Here is a 16,963-nt window from a genome sequence, read left to right as displayed (position 1 = left end):
CTTCAGTCCATAGGGCTGCAAAGAGTCATATAAGACTGAAGTGACTTAGCACGCACCCATTCTCTGAACCAGCTCCACTGATGGCTTGCTTAGGTTGCTAGTGTGGGATGTTGCCAGCATAACTAGAGGGATCTCAGAAGTTTTCGTGAGCTGGGTAGGGGTGTGGTTATTCCACAGGACTCTGTGGTGGGCTTCAGTCACATGGGAGGGATTTAAGTCACTCTAGAGTTTGGCTTCAGGCGTCCTTGGGAAGCTACAAGCAGTGGTGGTGGAGCCCTGGCTGGGTGAGAGGTACCCAGGCCCTGCCCTCTGCAGCCTCCAGCTGGAGTCAAGGTGTGCACACCAGTCATCAGCCTTTTGGTGGGTCTCATATGTGGCGCTAGTGGTAAAGAGCCTGACTGTCAATGCAGTAGAACTAAGAGATGCTGGCTCAGTCCATGGGTTGGGAAAATCCCCTAGAGGAGGAAATGACGACCCACTTCAGTAGGCTTGCCTGGAAAATCCCATGGACAGAGGAGCCCGGCAGGCTCTAGTCCATAGGGTTGTAAAGAGTTGGACACAACTGAAGCAACCTAGAATATTTGTTCAGACTTGTTGTCTAAAAGCTGACTTTATGCGAAAAAGGAAATGCTGCTTTTACAAATGCTGGCTGAAAAATCACAAACATTGGTGGCACTAATTTAAGAGAAGTGTCAACTCCTTGGCAAGGATGGCACTGTGCAAAGGGGGGATGCAGCGAATGAGTCATCTCTGGAGGATACAAGCCTAGAGAAAGAGTTATCAAAGATTTCAGAGCCTAGCAGAATCAGAGGGAGTACAGACGAATACCAACTGTATCCTAAAGGAAGAAATAATAAAATAATACTTCCTTAGTAAAAGAGAGAGATGAAGAGAGATCCAGATACTCAGGAAAAAGGGAGATGATGACTGAAATTACAAGACTGATCCAGTTACTGAAATAGGAGTGAACACATCTCAATAAACTTCTCCAAACAACAGCTTCCTTGCTGTCCCTCCAAACTGTGGGCCTTGGTCTGAAAGCAGAGGCTTCCTGTGCTGCCAGGCCACATACACCCACCTCCCCTCCAGTATGACCTTATCATTGCCTGTGATGAAAGCAAACAGTTCCTGCAGAGACCTCCTATTCTTTCTCTTCTTCCTCTGGGAGGTGCTCATGGACCACCTCCCTTCTTGGACTGGAGTTTCTCCTCAACCCTCAAGCCCTAAAAACAGAAGTGAGTTCCTATGAAGTTAATCCAAATTTCAAATGAACCAACTACTGGAACCAACATCAAGAAACTAGAGACTTTTACAAATCATGTCTCTTCAAAACGAATTTTAATCTCATTCATCAGCATTTTAAAAACTGATGCTACTTCAAGAACCATACTTGTGCTCTAATTAACAATAAATAGGGATTTCCTTGGTGGTCCAGTGACTAAGACTCAAGCTCCCAATGCAGGCAGCCCAGATTTGATCCCTGGTCAGAGAACTAGATCCCGCATGCCACAGCTAAGACCCAGTACAAACAAATAAATAAAATAAATATTTTTTAAAAAATCAATAGACCTTTAGTTCTCTGAATAGGGTTTTGTGAAATTATTTTTATATAAATTTTATAATTAAATTATTTTTACTTTTCACAATATATAATATAAATATTATGTTTTCTTTAATTATATGTGCAGTTTATCAATAGCATACAATTCCAAGAGGATTCTATGGTTCCTTAGAGAGTCCCAAGCAGGATTGAGGGCTTCCCTCATAGCTCACATGGTAAAGAATCCTCCTGCAATGCTGGAGACCAGGAATGCTGAGTTCGATCCCTGGGTTGGGAAGATCCCCTGGAGGAGGGCATAGCAACCCACTCCAGTATTCTTCCCTGGAGAATCCCCATGGACAGAGGAGCCTGGGGTCCATGGGGTTGCAAACAGTCAGACACGACTGAGCAACTAAGCACAGCACAAGTAGGATTGAGCCCGAGCTCTATAGGATGGTAACAATTCAATAACATACATTTTACTGGCTCTCTCTCCTTGCCTGTACCACTCTGCTTTTTCTGGGATTAGCTTCCAAATAAGTTACATGCCCCTGAGAGTATGTCTCTGGCTCTGCTTTCAGACGAAACTACGCTAAGACATTGGAATGTACAGCCAGCCACACCGTATGTAACTAGGCCCTTCAGGCTGACTTTTCCTTGCCTTCTCCTACCAGGGTTGTGGATGCTGCCATCAATAAATGAAGCTTAATCACTTCTGAACTTCGACTTCTCTGGTGGCTCAGGTGGTAAAGCATCTGCATATAATGCGGGAGACCTGGGTTCAATCCCTGGGTTGGGAAGATCTGGAGAAGGAAATGGCAACCCACTCCAGTATTCTTGCCTGGAAAATCCCATGGATGGAAAAGCCTGGTAGGCTACAGTCCATGGGGTCGCAAATAGTTGGACACGATTGAGCGACTTTGCTTCGCTTTGCTTCAGCTGAACTGCAGTCTCCATTGTTAGAGAGACAGCATGTAATGGGGACAATGTCATCCCCAGGCACTGGATGCCTCTGCTCTATGAATTCTCTAGACTCCTCCTATCCTGCCCCTTTTCAAATGTTCCTGAATGTATCAGTCACATTAAATCAATGAGATTGATGTAACTGCTCCTTCCTTATTCCATTGCTTCTCTGACACCACCCAGGAAATTATGGGAACCTTTGGTCTTGAGTGTCCCTCAGTTGTGCCGCCATGTCAACGGGTTGTCTGGTAGCAGTCTAGTAATTCATTTTCAGTAGAAAAGTGGCAAGCAGCTATGTCGGGTAATTTTAGGAGCTGAGAGCCTGGAGTTCTGCACTTAAGCCAGTCCTGATCTATGTCAGAGGCCATCTCATTAGAGCTGGGAGCACCCTATCAATCTTGTTGTGCACAATAAATAAGACAGAGCACACTATAGCAGAGAACACCAGACATGAACACTGTCTTTTTTTTTTAATCACCTTCAGTCTTTCAGGCTAACATATGCTTCCTTGAACTGAAAGCTTCTGAAATAGCATAAATGTCCATTGCAGGCATCTCTGGGATTTACTGGAGAAGGAAATGGCAACCCACTCCAGAATTCTTGCCTGGAGAACTCCGTGGACAGAGGAGCCTGGTGGGCTACAGTCTGTGGGGTCGCAAAGAGTTGGACATGACTGAGCGACTAACACACACACTGGGATTTATGATTCCAGGCCTTTAGAGTGCCAATAAGGTGATCTTGCAGAGACATCCTTAAAGATCTAGTGATTTTTTTGTTCTCTGTTCTTATTTAAGAGAGAAACATCAGAATGGCTTAAAAGCTTGGCGGCTGCTGCTGCTGCTGCTGCTGCTGCTGCTAAGTCGCTTCAGTCGTGTCCAACTCTGTGCGACCCTATAGACGGCAGCCCACCAGGCTCCCCCCTCCCTGGAGTGGGTTAAAAGCTTGGCTAGGGGCTGGTAACTGATGGCTTCGCTGTACAGTTTACTGTAGACCTATACTCAGGCCTTACTTTGTAGATGTGCAAATATTAGCATCTTTGGGTTTTTTCCTTTTGGGTTTTTTTTTTGTTTGTATTATTGTTGTTGTATGTTTCAGAAGAGGGTGTAAACATGGCTTCTATCATTCTAGGAGTTGAGTAAGGGCAAGGGAATTAAGTTCTCACAATGCAGGATATAAAATTTAACTTTACCTCCTTGTTTTACTTTTTTGTCTTACTTTCCTAAAATATTCCTGAGGCTAGAGTTCTGGTTCAAGTTTTCCAGTGAGAATATCTGTCTTCTGTCGGGGTGGGAAAGTTTTAGGCGCCTAGCTGTGCAATGTTAGGGCTGGCATATAGAGACCTAACAGGGATTTATACAGACTTTCAACTAATCTTGTTTTTAATCCACACCCCATTCAAAGTGACGGATACTCCAACTCTGCAGCCATTTTTGTCTTTTCTGATGCAGATGCTTTTCGCTGCTGTTGTTGCAGCATGTGGGATCTAGTTCCCCAACCAGGAATGGAACCCGGGCCCCCTGCATTGGCAGTATTGAGGCTTAACCACTGGACCACCAAGGAAGTCCCTGACTGCAGATGCTTAAATGTCAGCTTTCTCTGCTTTGTTAAGTCTCCATTTGTCCACCTGCTTGCCATTTTCCAAGTTGTATTCTAGCCGCAAACTGCCTATCTGAGAAGACTACACATCTCAACCTCCTTTGTATCTAGTTATGATCACATTACTAAATTCTGACCAAAAGGGAAATGCTGTGAAAAATATCTGGAATAGCCCCTTAACGGGATTTGATTTGGCTGTAGGGCACATCCTTTTATTTTTCTCTTCTTCCTGGAAGGTAAACATGATAGCTGAAACACCAGCAATTATTCTGAATTCATGAGAGAATCTTCAGGAAGGAAGCCACATACTAAGGATGACAAAGCAGAAATACAGGAGCCTTGGTCCCTGGTGGCTGTAGAGTTACCCCAGACTACAACCAGACTTCGTTCATACTAACAGTAATTCTGATAAATTCTAACATGTACAATTTCCTTCAAAAGAGGGGAAAAGACTATGAAACATTGATAATTGTGTACATGGCATTACTGAGCATGTTGCTGACAGGATAGAACTTCCTTTTTGACTAGGAGGATAAAAATAGACTTCTCTCTCCTTAACAATTTACCTATCTAGTGACTGGAAGAATTTCCAATAGACTGACTTTTACCTCCTTTCCTTTTAGTCTTTGTTTCTTCTCCACTAACCCACATATTAATACTAACCAGGCCATCAATTGTAGGAAAAAGTCACATTGCAATGTACCCTCTGGTTCTGCAACTTTACATGACAGGATCCCAGGTGAACTGGCACAGAGGGCAGTAGGGATATTCCTGAAAGCCATTTCTATACCTGGATGGCTAGTAATACTTATCTCCACACAGAAGCACTGCATCACACATAATCACATTCCATGAAACTCAGACCAATGTGTGTGCAGTTCAGCTTTCCATTAACTGCATCCCAAAATGCTTATGGCCATTCCAACGTGACATGACTAAGGGGAAGTCTATCAGAGGGAACGTCAGAATGGAAAGAAATAGTGGTCCTAACTGATTGTGATTGAAATATCTTTGGCAAATTCTACTCAAATATATGACCATGTGAGATCATTTCTAGGCCCCGAATGGACTTAGAAGCAGTCTGTGTGAGTGAGGGGCTCTGAAGCTTATGCTCCATTAGCTTCATCGTATATTTGCATCCCGATTGGACAGGTGGAATAATATTTATCAAACAGGAACATTAGTTTACTTATGTTGTTGCAATCACAGTACCAGGAGAAACAACAGCCACTATGCCCAAAATGTTCAGTTGAATGAGATGCAAGAACATCCTTTTATTCACAAACCAATCACTTCTCGTGATCTTCAACACTGGCTTCTGCATAAATTCTTCCCAAACTTCACTTCTATTTCTCCCTCTTTTTGTGGTGCAGGAATTTCACACTGTGAGGTCTCATCCTCTTTGTTGGATCTATTTCCAAATATCTTGCTGACCGAGACCCATTCTTGGCAAATGAGTCATGTTCACTTAAATCTACTAATTCAGTACAATTTACTTCTAACTTATTAGTACACAAAGTCGTTTTCAAACACATATATCCACATGATGCTTTATTCCTTCATATAATCCTAACCAGATATACCATGCATACTGTTATACTGTACTCAGAAAGTTTCATGTTTTATACACATTAATTTTACACATTTCCTCAGAATATATTTTTCTTTTGACTGCAAGGAGATCCAACCAGTCCATTCTAAAGGAGATCAGCCCTGGGTGTTCTTTGGAAGGAATGATGCTAAAGCTGAAACTCCAGTACTTTGGCCACCTCATGCGAAGAGTTGACTCATTGGGAAAGACTCTGATGCTGGGAGAGATTGGGGGCAGGAGGAGAAGGGGATGACAGAGGATGAGATGGCCGGATGGCATCACGGACTCGACGGACGTGAGTCTGAGTGAATTCCGGGAGATGGACAGGGAGGCCTGGTGTGCTGCGATTCTTGGGGTCGCAAAGAATCGGACACAACTGAGTGACTGAACTGAACTGAACTCTTCATTATGGGGGCTCCCCAGGTGACGCTAGCGGTAAAGAACCTGCTTGCCAATGCAGAAGACTAAGTGACGTGGGTTCGATCTTTGGGTCAGGAAGATCCCCTGGAGAAAAGCATGGCAACCCACTTCAGTATTCTTGCCTGGAGAATCCCATGGACAGAGGAGCCTGGTGGGCTATGGTCCATGGGGTCGAAAAGAGTCAGACACGACTTGGCGACTGAAAACCAACAACAACGACAACCACACTTCATTATAAGTTAAAGAAAATGGCAGTGTAGCAATGGGGGTGGGCAGTTTTTCTGAGTAGCAGAGGCTAAAAGTAGAATCCATTGCTACAGAACTTTTACCATGATAGTTTTCATAAGATGTTTCGCCAGGATTGTTCTGTCAACTTTTAAGCTTTTTCAGCTTCCACAGGCTTGCCGTCTTATCAGAATCATAGGCTGCTTAAGCAGATACTCTGGAGAGCAGTGTAATTTCCTTGCACACATGGGTTTCAATTCTACCGAAACTTTACTAATAACTGCTGTTTCAGATACCACATCAATCAAAGTTAACTAACAAACACTTACTGAGATTCTATATTGATGTAAAAATATACAATAAAGGTAATGGAAATATAGGGACATAATAGGCACTTTTCAGAAAGAATTTGGGAATTTGAAACCAGATTGTTGGTTACGATTTGCAGAGTTTATTTCACAGCATTAGTATCTGAATATCAAATTATCTTGGATTAGCAGGTATGGTGGATCATCCTATTATGCAATGCAGAAACTTGGGTTGAATTTGATCTTGCGTAAAATTCGTGTAGCCATCAACTGAAAGAAAACAGATAGGCTGGTCATGGATTGGCAATTTTGGCCTTTTTACTCATTTAATTTAGCCCAGTTTGTTTTCTTCATCTTCACCTTCATTGTGTATTCCCTGGGCTAAAAATGGCATATTTATGTGTGTTTAATTGTATATATTGCAGACTTAATTTTAAAAATAACACTATTTAGACGAGACTACAGCCATGTAAACATTTCACAGCTGCAAAATGTTTCCTTGCTGCTGCTGCTGCTGCTGCCAAGTCGCTTCAGTCGTGTCCGACTCTGTGCGACCCCATAGACGGCAGCCCACCAGGCTTACCCCTCTTTTTGTCACCCTCTCCTTCATATACATTGCATTTTCAATTTCTTTTCATAGTTTCTCTAGTATTCTAAAATTACATGGTATAGGGTCTGTCTGTTAATGACAAGTATAAACCTTGAACAATTCTATGTAATAACTTTGACTTTAGACCTTTTATTCCCATTTCAAATATTAATTTTGGTTCACTTCTATTCAGTAGTATACGCTGTTCTACAGTTAACTTTGCTCTGTGTTGAACTCTGGTATTGAATGTTATGGTCAAATCTGGGTTTTGAAGCTTTCAAAGCAACGTGCTAGGTACATTATTACATGTCCTTATGATGGCAGAGCACTGCATAGTCAAGTGTTCCTGGAGAAAGAAACTGACCTCTTGGCACCAACAACACTTAGGTAAAATTATAAACTAATTTTAGACAAGAAAAAGAAAAACAAACACACAAGAGCATCAATTGCTGCCTTTTTTTTTATACAGTCCAAGCAGACAGAACTTTTATTAAACAGCAGATAGTGGGAGTGGGCCAACCTCGAGGGACAGGCTAATTGCTGCCATTCGATATGAATTAGACAATGAATAAAATATGTTTTTCTGAAATGATAAGTGATATTCTAGATTTTCAAAAACTGGCCAGCTATCATATTTGCCTGAAAAAAATTAAAATATTGAATGAAATCTCTCTTTTCTCATAAGTGAGCTTGAATGAACTTTTCTCCTAAGCCATATTAATTTATAACAAAGGAAGCTAGTTTCAGTGAAGTTAAATAGCTTATAATAACAATAATTTTTAAAAAATTAAATATGTGTTAGCTGAGGTGAAAAGCACCTTTTGAAGAACATTTTAATCTGATTCATACTTATTACTTTAAAAAAACATGTAATTTCAAGGAATGATCTCTAGAAAGGAAATGAATATTTTCAATTCTAACGTTATCATAAATATACATTAACAATTTTTAATTTTTCAAGGCCAATACACAGGAAGCCTTTATGAAAAATATATCTAGTTTTGTTATGTGTTTACCATACATGTCTCTTTAGAAATACTTATTATCATAGCCTATAATGAGAGATTACTCAAAACAAATCATCTGCTTTGCTGATACGTAGTTATCTAGAGCTGCTGGTGTTTGGTAGCTGTTGTGGACTGAATTGCACTTCCCTAAATTCATAGGTTGAAGTTCTGACTCCCACTGCGACTGTCTTTGAAGATAGGGCCTTTAGGGCATTAAGTTTAAATGAGTCATAAGGATGGACTCCTAATCTAATAGGATCCATGTCCTTAGAAGAGGCAAAGACACCAGATATCTCTCTCTCTTTCTCGTCTCCACTCCCCACTCATCCTCCCCAGCATAGAGGGAAGGTCATTTGAGGACAAAATGAGAAAATGGTTGTCTGCAACCCTAGGAAGAAAGTTCTCACCAAACACCAATCCTGACAGCAACTTGATCTTGGACTTCCAGCCTCCAGACAGTGAGTAAATAAACTTCTGTTGTTCAAGCTACCTAGGCTCTGGTATTTTGTTATGGCAGCCTGGGCAGACTAAGATAGTAGATAAAGGCACAATACAGACTTAAAAGGACTGTTCATTAAATAAAATTCTGAGTCTGCGGATTGGCAAGGTCTGATGTGATGCACAGCGTAGAGATAGCATCAGATTCACCTTGGGGAGCACGAAAATACCACTTTTGAACAGAGGAGATATTTCCAGTTAAAGCATTACAATATAAGTAATTTGATGGTGATGACGCATCTACTTTACTCAGCTGGTCACTAAATTACAGATTCTAACAGTATTTCAAGAATTGCATAAGAGATTGAGAATTTGTAATTTCTATCATTGTTGATATTTCTATTGTAGAAATTTTATTATTTTCTCTCAAAGCAATTCAGATGTCTGGACTTAGTAAATGGAGCAATTCAAAGCAAAGGCTTGATACTGTTTTGTGTTTTTTTTTTTTAATTTGCTTATCTGGCTGTGTTGGGTCTTAGTTGCAGCACACAGGATCCTTGTTGCATCATGCAGGATCTTTCATTGCGGCACTTGGGCTTAGTTGTTTTCTTTCTATTTTATTTATTTACTTATTTGTTTATTTTGGCTATGCCACACAGCTTATGGGATCTTAGTTCCCTGATCAGGGATGAAACCCTGGCCCTTAGCACCAAAATCTTGGAGTCCTAACCACTGGACTACTAGAGAATTCCCATGATATATTACATTTAAAAATCAGAAATGAGGAAAATGACACTCAAAAAGAAGAGAGCAAAAGGGAGAGTGCGGATGAGAGGAAACTACAGAATGTATTGGTAGATTGTGCTAGGTCTTTTTTTCTCACCACCATGATCAACTCACAGTGAAAAGCATGCTTACTAGTAAATTTGTGCTTTAAAAATGAAAATATTTTATTGAAGCAGGTAGGCAGAATGATTAAAGAAAGAGATCATAGGGGAGTATCTTTACCCCAAAATGGGTTTTACCCAAAACTGAGTCTAATCTCCTCGTTTTACAGGTAAGAACCTGAATGACCCAAGGAGACACTGATCAAGTGTCAAGGACTGAGATGAGATCTCTGTCTCTGGTTACATAAATATAGGCTACACAATTTAGACACATGTTTTAAAAATGTGAACTCAATTATAATTCGTTACCATAGCCACTAATATTTAAACGTTCTCAGCCATTAATTAACCTAAACTAGGAATTATCCCTAGAGTTGAGCAGACTCCTCTGAAACCTTTTAACTTGGAAATCATCATGCTATTGTTGGCGGGGGGAGGGGGGGTGACTGTCAATATGATACTCAGGAAGCCTTTGTGGTTCTTACAGGCACCTCCTTCTCAATGGACCACTTGATTGAGGCATGAATGACATATCAAGAGCTATACATATTTAATGTATGCACCTTGATGATCTTGGATATAAGAATATATCAGTGAAACCATCACCACAATCTATGCCATAAACATATCCATCACCTCCAAAAGCTTCCTCCTGCCTTCATTATTATTATTTTTTGTGATAAGGACACTTAATATAACATCTACTCTCTTAACCAATTCTTAAAAAATATTTTTTGGCTAAGAGGGGTCTTTGTTGTGGTGCACAGGCTCTCCAGTTGTGATGCGTCAGCTTAGTTGCCCTGGCATGTGGGCTCTTAGTTCCCTGACCAGGGATCAAACCCGTATCACCTGCATTGAAAGGCAGGTTCTTAATCACTGGAACACCAGGGAAATCAAGTCTTAATTGTCAACACAGGCACTACACTGTCCAATAGATCTCTAGGAATTTTTCATCTTGCATAACTGAAACTCTGTACCCTTTGACCACTTCTCTTCAGGCACTGAGCCTTCTAGCTTGGCTCCAGTTTCAATTTAACCAAGTACCAGAAGCTTATTTGTTTCATATTAACAAACAAAATATTTCGGATGTTAACCAGTAAAAAGACTTAACTTGGCTTTTCTGTCTTTTTTGGTCAGCCAGAAGTTTCACCAGTGTCTCTTTCTTTACTTTGGTCTTACACTTTGTAGCAAAACAGAATGCTGCTGCTGCTGCTAAGTTGCTTCAGTCGTGTCCAACTCTGTGCGACCCTGTAGATGGCAGCCCACCAGGCTCCCCCATCTCTGGGATTCTCCAGGCAAGAACATTGGAGTGGGTTGCCATTTCCTTCTCCAATGCATCAAAGTGAAAAGTGAAAGTGAAGTCTCTTAGTCATGTCTGGCTCTTAGCGACCCCATGGACTGCAGCCTACCAGGCTCCTCCGTCCATGGGGTTTTCCAGGCAAAAGTACTGGAGTGGGGTGCTATTGTCTTCTCCGAAAGCAAAACAGAATAGGGAGCACTTTATGCAGAAGACCTTAGAGAACACTGTAACTGCATTTTTCCTAATCAGTTTTATTGGATATTTCTCATTTGCTTCCTGTTTCATGTTCCATGATACCTTTAATTCCTAGATGTTTATTTATTAAGTTTTAGCCCACACATTTTAAAAGTCACTAATGGCTCTTCAGGAGATCCAACCAGTCCATTCTAAAGGAGATCAGTCCTGGGTGTTCTTTGGAAGGAATGATGCTAAAGCTGAAACTCCAGTACTTTGGCCACCTCATGCGAAGAGCTGACTCATTGGAAAAGACTCTGATGCTGGGAGGGATTGGGGGCAGGAGGAGAAGGGGACAACAGAGGATGAGATGGCTGGATGGCATCATCGACTCAATGGACGAGAGTCTGAGTGAACTCCGGGAGATGGTGATGGACAGGGAGGCCTGGCGTGCTGCGATTCATGGGGTCGCAAAGAGACACGACTGAGCGACTGAACTGAACTGAACTGAATGGCTCTTCATGATCACATCCTTTATAAATCTTCTTGAGTATTTTAAGCATCCCATGACCATTCATGTAATCCAGTCCTGCTAGTAACTCAAAATAAGTAGCACCAGGACTTTCCTGGTGGTCCAGAGGCTATGAATCTGCACTTCCCTAGCCAGGGAACTAAGATCCCACATGCTTCACACAGCGGCCAAAAATAAATAAACAAGTAACACCAAAATGACTGAGAAGTTTGAGAAGTGAATCGTTGGTATAGGTAATTGTTAACATGATACGTACATGGTCGAGCTGTACACATTGCTTGAGAGAAGACCTTGAAGAGATGTCCTCTCTTAAAGGACTTTCTAGTACTGCATTGGGTCCAAGTTCTAAATGTTGTATCAACAAGGGTAGGGGAGCCATAAAAGTTGTCTCCATTTTTCTGAACCACAACCTTAGGGGAGAAATGCTCTCATAGCACAAGCTGGGCTGTGTCCTCACAGTTTTGTAGCCCCCCAGCCCTAGGGAATCAGGCAGTAAAGACACCTTTCCTCTGAGAGAAGCTCACTGTCCTCATTTCCAGGAATGGTTATGGTCAGCAAAGCAGCTAATCTCACTGCCAAGAGGGAGGGAAGTCAAAGGGAGCCTCAAGTAACTTAGTACCAGGACATTCCAGGCTTTAAAATAGCTGCCTTTACCTCATGGGTCATTTGAAGAAATCTATACAGAACTTGAAAACAAGTTGTACTAGAACCTTACCCAACAGAAGCAAGATCCTGCCAGACATCTTTGCTCATTCCCTTTGTTTTTGTTTTCCAGAGTTTCTTCCTCAGTTTAACATTTTTCCTGCTTACTCACTCACTCCTTGGATGGTTTAATTCTCCTCTGGGTATAACCCAATATGCGTAGTAGATACATGGATATGCAGTTTCCTTGGCTCCTCCTCTTTCCTTCCAGCCACTGCTAGGCTCTAGTATGGCGGCATCCACGTCCCCTGACACACATCCATCCACTGGCCCCTCACGTTCTCACTGTCCCTATCTGTTGAATGACTTTACCATCCACCTAGCCATTCCCACTAGAAACCTCAGTCATCTCACCTCCCTTGCTCATTTCTCTTCCCCGCAAAAGGATGCCTTTCAAACAGGCATCAAGTCTGGCCACTTCTGTCTGTAAAATGTTTTTAGAGTCCAGGGACTTTGCAGGAAGTTTTTAGCTTGTCTCAGCCCAAAGTCTCTGTTTCCATTTATCCTCCACATCATCATCAATTATTCTTCCAGAACAAAAATCTGATTTTATTTCTCTCCTGTTTAGTAACATTTGATAGTTACCCACCGTCTCCTTAACAGTGTAGGATTTCTCTGGTGGTCCAGTGACTGAGACTCCATGCTCTCAGTATAGGGGGGCTGGGTTTCATCCCTGGTCAGGGAACTAGATCCCACATACCGTAACTAAGACCCAGTGTGGCCAGATAATATATAAAATAGATAAATGTTTACAAAAAAAAGTGTATACAACTCTGCTATGTCCCTTCACCCTTAATCAAAACTCATCTTTCTGCTAACCCGCTCTCTTGGTTCACTTATTGTTGTCGTTGTTGTTCAGTTGTTCAGTCGTGTCTGACTCTTTGAGACCCCATGGACTGCAGCACACCAGGCTTCCCTGCCCATCACCAACTCCCGGAACTTGCTCAAACTCATGTCCATTGAGTCAGTGACGCCATCCAACCATCTCATCCTCTGTCGCCCTCTTCTCCTGCCCTCAAACTTTTCCAGCATCAGGGTCTTTTCCAATGAGTCGACTCTTCACATCAGGTAGCCAAAGGATTGGAGCTTCGGCTTCCGCACCAGTCCTTCCAATGAATATTCAGGGTTGATTTCTTTTAGTATTGACTCATTTAATCTCCTTGCTGTCCAAGGGACTCTCAAGGATCTTCTCCAGCACCACAGTTTGAAAGCATCAGTTCTCTGGTTACTCAGCCTTATAGCCAGCTTTCCCAACATCTTAGCCCAGAAGTGGTTTCTTAATGTGCTATCTAATTTTTCACTCTATTTCTTTTTCTGGGTTCTCAACATATTTTTTTTCTTCCCATTTAGGTCATGCTTTGCAAGTCTATGCTGAGGGTTTTATTTTACTATCTTATTTTATTATAATCATAAGAATATAAACCTTATCCAAGTCTGCTGTCTTGCCAGAAAGAGTTCTAAATCTGAAGCCCAGAATGCATCCAGTCTGCTGCTGCTGCTGCTAAGTCGCTTCAGTCGTGCCCGACTGTGTGCGACCCCGTAGACGGCAGCCCACCAGGCTCCACCATCCCTGGGATTCTCCAGGCAAGAACACTGGAGTGGGTTGCCATTTCCTTCTCCAACGCATGAAAGTGAAAAGTGAGAGTGAAGTCACTCAGTTGTGTCTGACTCCTAGAGACCCCATGGACTGCAGGCTACCAGGCTTCTCCATCCATGGGATTTTCCAGGCAAGAGTACTGGAGTGGGCTAGTCTTATACAATTTGGCTAGTGTTTCAGTCATGGACAATGTTGCTTTCCCAGGGTAAAGGAAATACTTGATCTACTCTTCCCACCAAAGCACTCATTTGTAATGAATTTCCTCTTCTAAAAGATATGGAATCAGGTGTCATGGAGGCTCATTTCCTGAGCAGGGAGAGAAGTACCTTGGACTTTAAAACCAATCCTTTAATGAGAATGCTTTCTACTCACCCATCCCCAAAACAAAGGTCAAAATGAAACACTTTAGTACTAAATTCTGGGTACTGTATTATTTTTGCAGATATAGCACCTGGTAGAGGAAGGGAAGTACTCTACATTTAAAAAAAATATTTCTGGGAAAAAGAATTACAGGCTCCTTAGTGGCAGCACATAGACAGCTGTATGAATATTATGCATATAAGTGACTGTGATAGTGAGAACTACTGAGCTGACCTGATTCAAGAAGGCATATGTCCAACTACATCAGCTTCCAGAAGCCATTCTTCCTGCTTCTCAACTCCCACAGGCAAAAGACTGAGAAGTCTGGGGAGAAGAACCACATTGACACACACAGTATCTGTAGGTATTTATCATAGCTGAGTGGTTAATTGCTACCATTACTCCATTAGCCTACTAGATTCAAGAAGAAAAATCAACCAACAAACATTTATTGACAAGGAAAGGTTGTATCACCACCGTACCATGTTAGAAACACAGTGGGAAGGCAAAAGAAGTTTAAAGACTGGAGGGGAAGATATATATTCAACAAATTATTACAACTTATTAAATAAATTAAGAATACAATAAGTAAGAAACACAGGCTGCCAACAATGGGAAACCAACACATGAATGCACGCATGTTGCATACACACAAAACAAAGCTTGAAATGAATCTAATTTTCTCTACCTCAAGTGACAGCTTTGTTAATTCACAAGTCATATAAATAGCAGCTTCTATGTAGAATTTCTATGTGCCCCTTTTCTGTTGTTGTTTATAGCTGCCTATAAAAGCAAGCAAATATGAGTGCTACTGATGTCACCAGGCAGGGTTGCTGCAGTAAATTTATTCAAAATGAGTAACTGTTATGGGTTCTGGTGTCAACTGACAAGCTATAGATGAATTTAAGTATTTGGATAAGCAATAGAGCACAGTGGCTGAAAGCAGGCCCCTGGAGCCAGACTGGCTTCTGTTCTATACTTATCTATACATATCTAAAAGATCCACTACTTACTAGCAGTGAAATCTCATACAATGCACCTGTAAAGATAAATAATCTCATTAACAACCTCATCGGTTGTTACGAGAATTAAATGAGTTAATACTTGTAAAGCACTTAGCTCCTGTTACAGAGGAAGTGCTCTACAAATGTCACCTATTGCTTTTACAAACAAGGCCAGTTTTTTAGCTAGCTGAGCACAGTAATACTGAATCACATCGACTCAAAGGAGATTATTGCAGGAGTGTATATTCGTAAATTTATTAAGCATAGACAAGAGGGTCCAGGAATTTAATTCCACATTTGTTGTCTATAGGGCTGAGTTTTGGTTAGACTGAGAATGGCAGTATTTTCTGATCTAGAATGTGACATTACTCTAGTATTTTAACATACTCTAGTATGTTAATATGTGTAGTAGTTAAAAGCAGCAGTAGATAGTCTTCATGTATATTAGCTTTCTTTAGACCAGAAATGTATTTTCAAAAAAAAAGTACATTTTTGGGACTCCCCTGGTGGTCCAGTGGTTGAGACTTCCCCTTGCAGTGAAGGGGGTGTGGGTTCAATCCCTGGTTGGGAAGCTAACATCCCACATAAAACAGAAGCAATACTGTAGCAATTCAATGAAGGCTTTAAAAATGATTCATACCAAAAAATATTTTTAAAATATATTTGTCTTATTATATGAATGTATTCTGTCTGACTTAACCTAATTGTGACAAATGAAGGATAGAGGTGATAGGGTATGAGATGCTAATGGAAGCTTTTACTATGTGGAACACCTTAGATTATAAATCTCTACCATGCTATTAATAGTTATATCATCAACAACAGTTTTTCAGACTTTGTGCTTCACTCTGCAGCATCTTGAATTTCTTCATTGGGTAATCTAAAACCGAGTTATACTGTGGACACCAACTGCACACCTCATGTTACTTGAGTTCAGCCTCAAAATTATAAACGAAAACAGAAAATATGCTCTCTCTCTCAAAGCTGTTATTATTAAAAAAACATAGTCAAATCAACAAAGTAGAATGAGTATATATAACCATATATCTTTTAATTAACTTTGTTTTGCACTTAAAAAAACCCCACAAAACCTCATTTTAGATTCTTAATTCTAATTCTATTCTACTCAAATAGACTATAAAGGGAATACATACATAGTGCTTACTGCATTCCAGACGCTGTTCCAGTCATTAGTGAGTTCTGATTCTAATGAGAAAGCTGTATACAGTAGTTTCAGCCTTTCTATTACACAGTAATCTCAAGGAGAAGAAAATGAGGGCAAACCGCAAAGGGAAGTTCGTAGTCTATAGACCGGTGTTCTTTGCAAACCATTTATATCGGCACCCAATTTTATGAACTAAAAACCTTGTATAAATTTGTATTACTATTCTAGAAACAGAGGGGCTTATTCCTATTTTAGAGAGAGCTGGTTTTTCAGGGAGACTATGTTCCACTTGACTCCCCTGATTGGCTCAGCGATAAAGAATCCACCTGCACTGCAGCAATGGTGGGGCTGAGGTGGGGGGAGGGGGGTTGTGTTTCAATCCCTGAGTTGGGAAGATACCCTGGAGAAGGAAATGGCAACCCACTCCAGTATTCTTGCCCGGGAAATCTCATGGACAGAGGAGCCTGGCGGGCTACAGTGGACTGGGTCGCAGAGTCGGACACAACTTATCGACTATAAGCAACAACAAAGGTTCCCTTGGTCTGCCTCTGATACCTATTAGCCA

Source organism: Ovis canadensis, chromosome 8 (assembly GCF_042477335.2).
Source record: "Ovis canadensis isolate MfBH-ARS-UI-01 breed Bighorn chromosome 8, ARS-UI_OviCan_v2, whole genome shotgun sequence".
Classification (NCBI taxonomy): Eukaryota; Metazoa; Chordata; class Mammalia; order Artiodactyla; family Bovidae; genus Ovis; species Ovis canadensis.
This window is presented reverse-complemented; position numbering follows the sequence as displayed.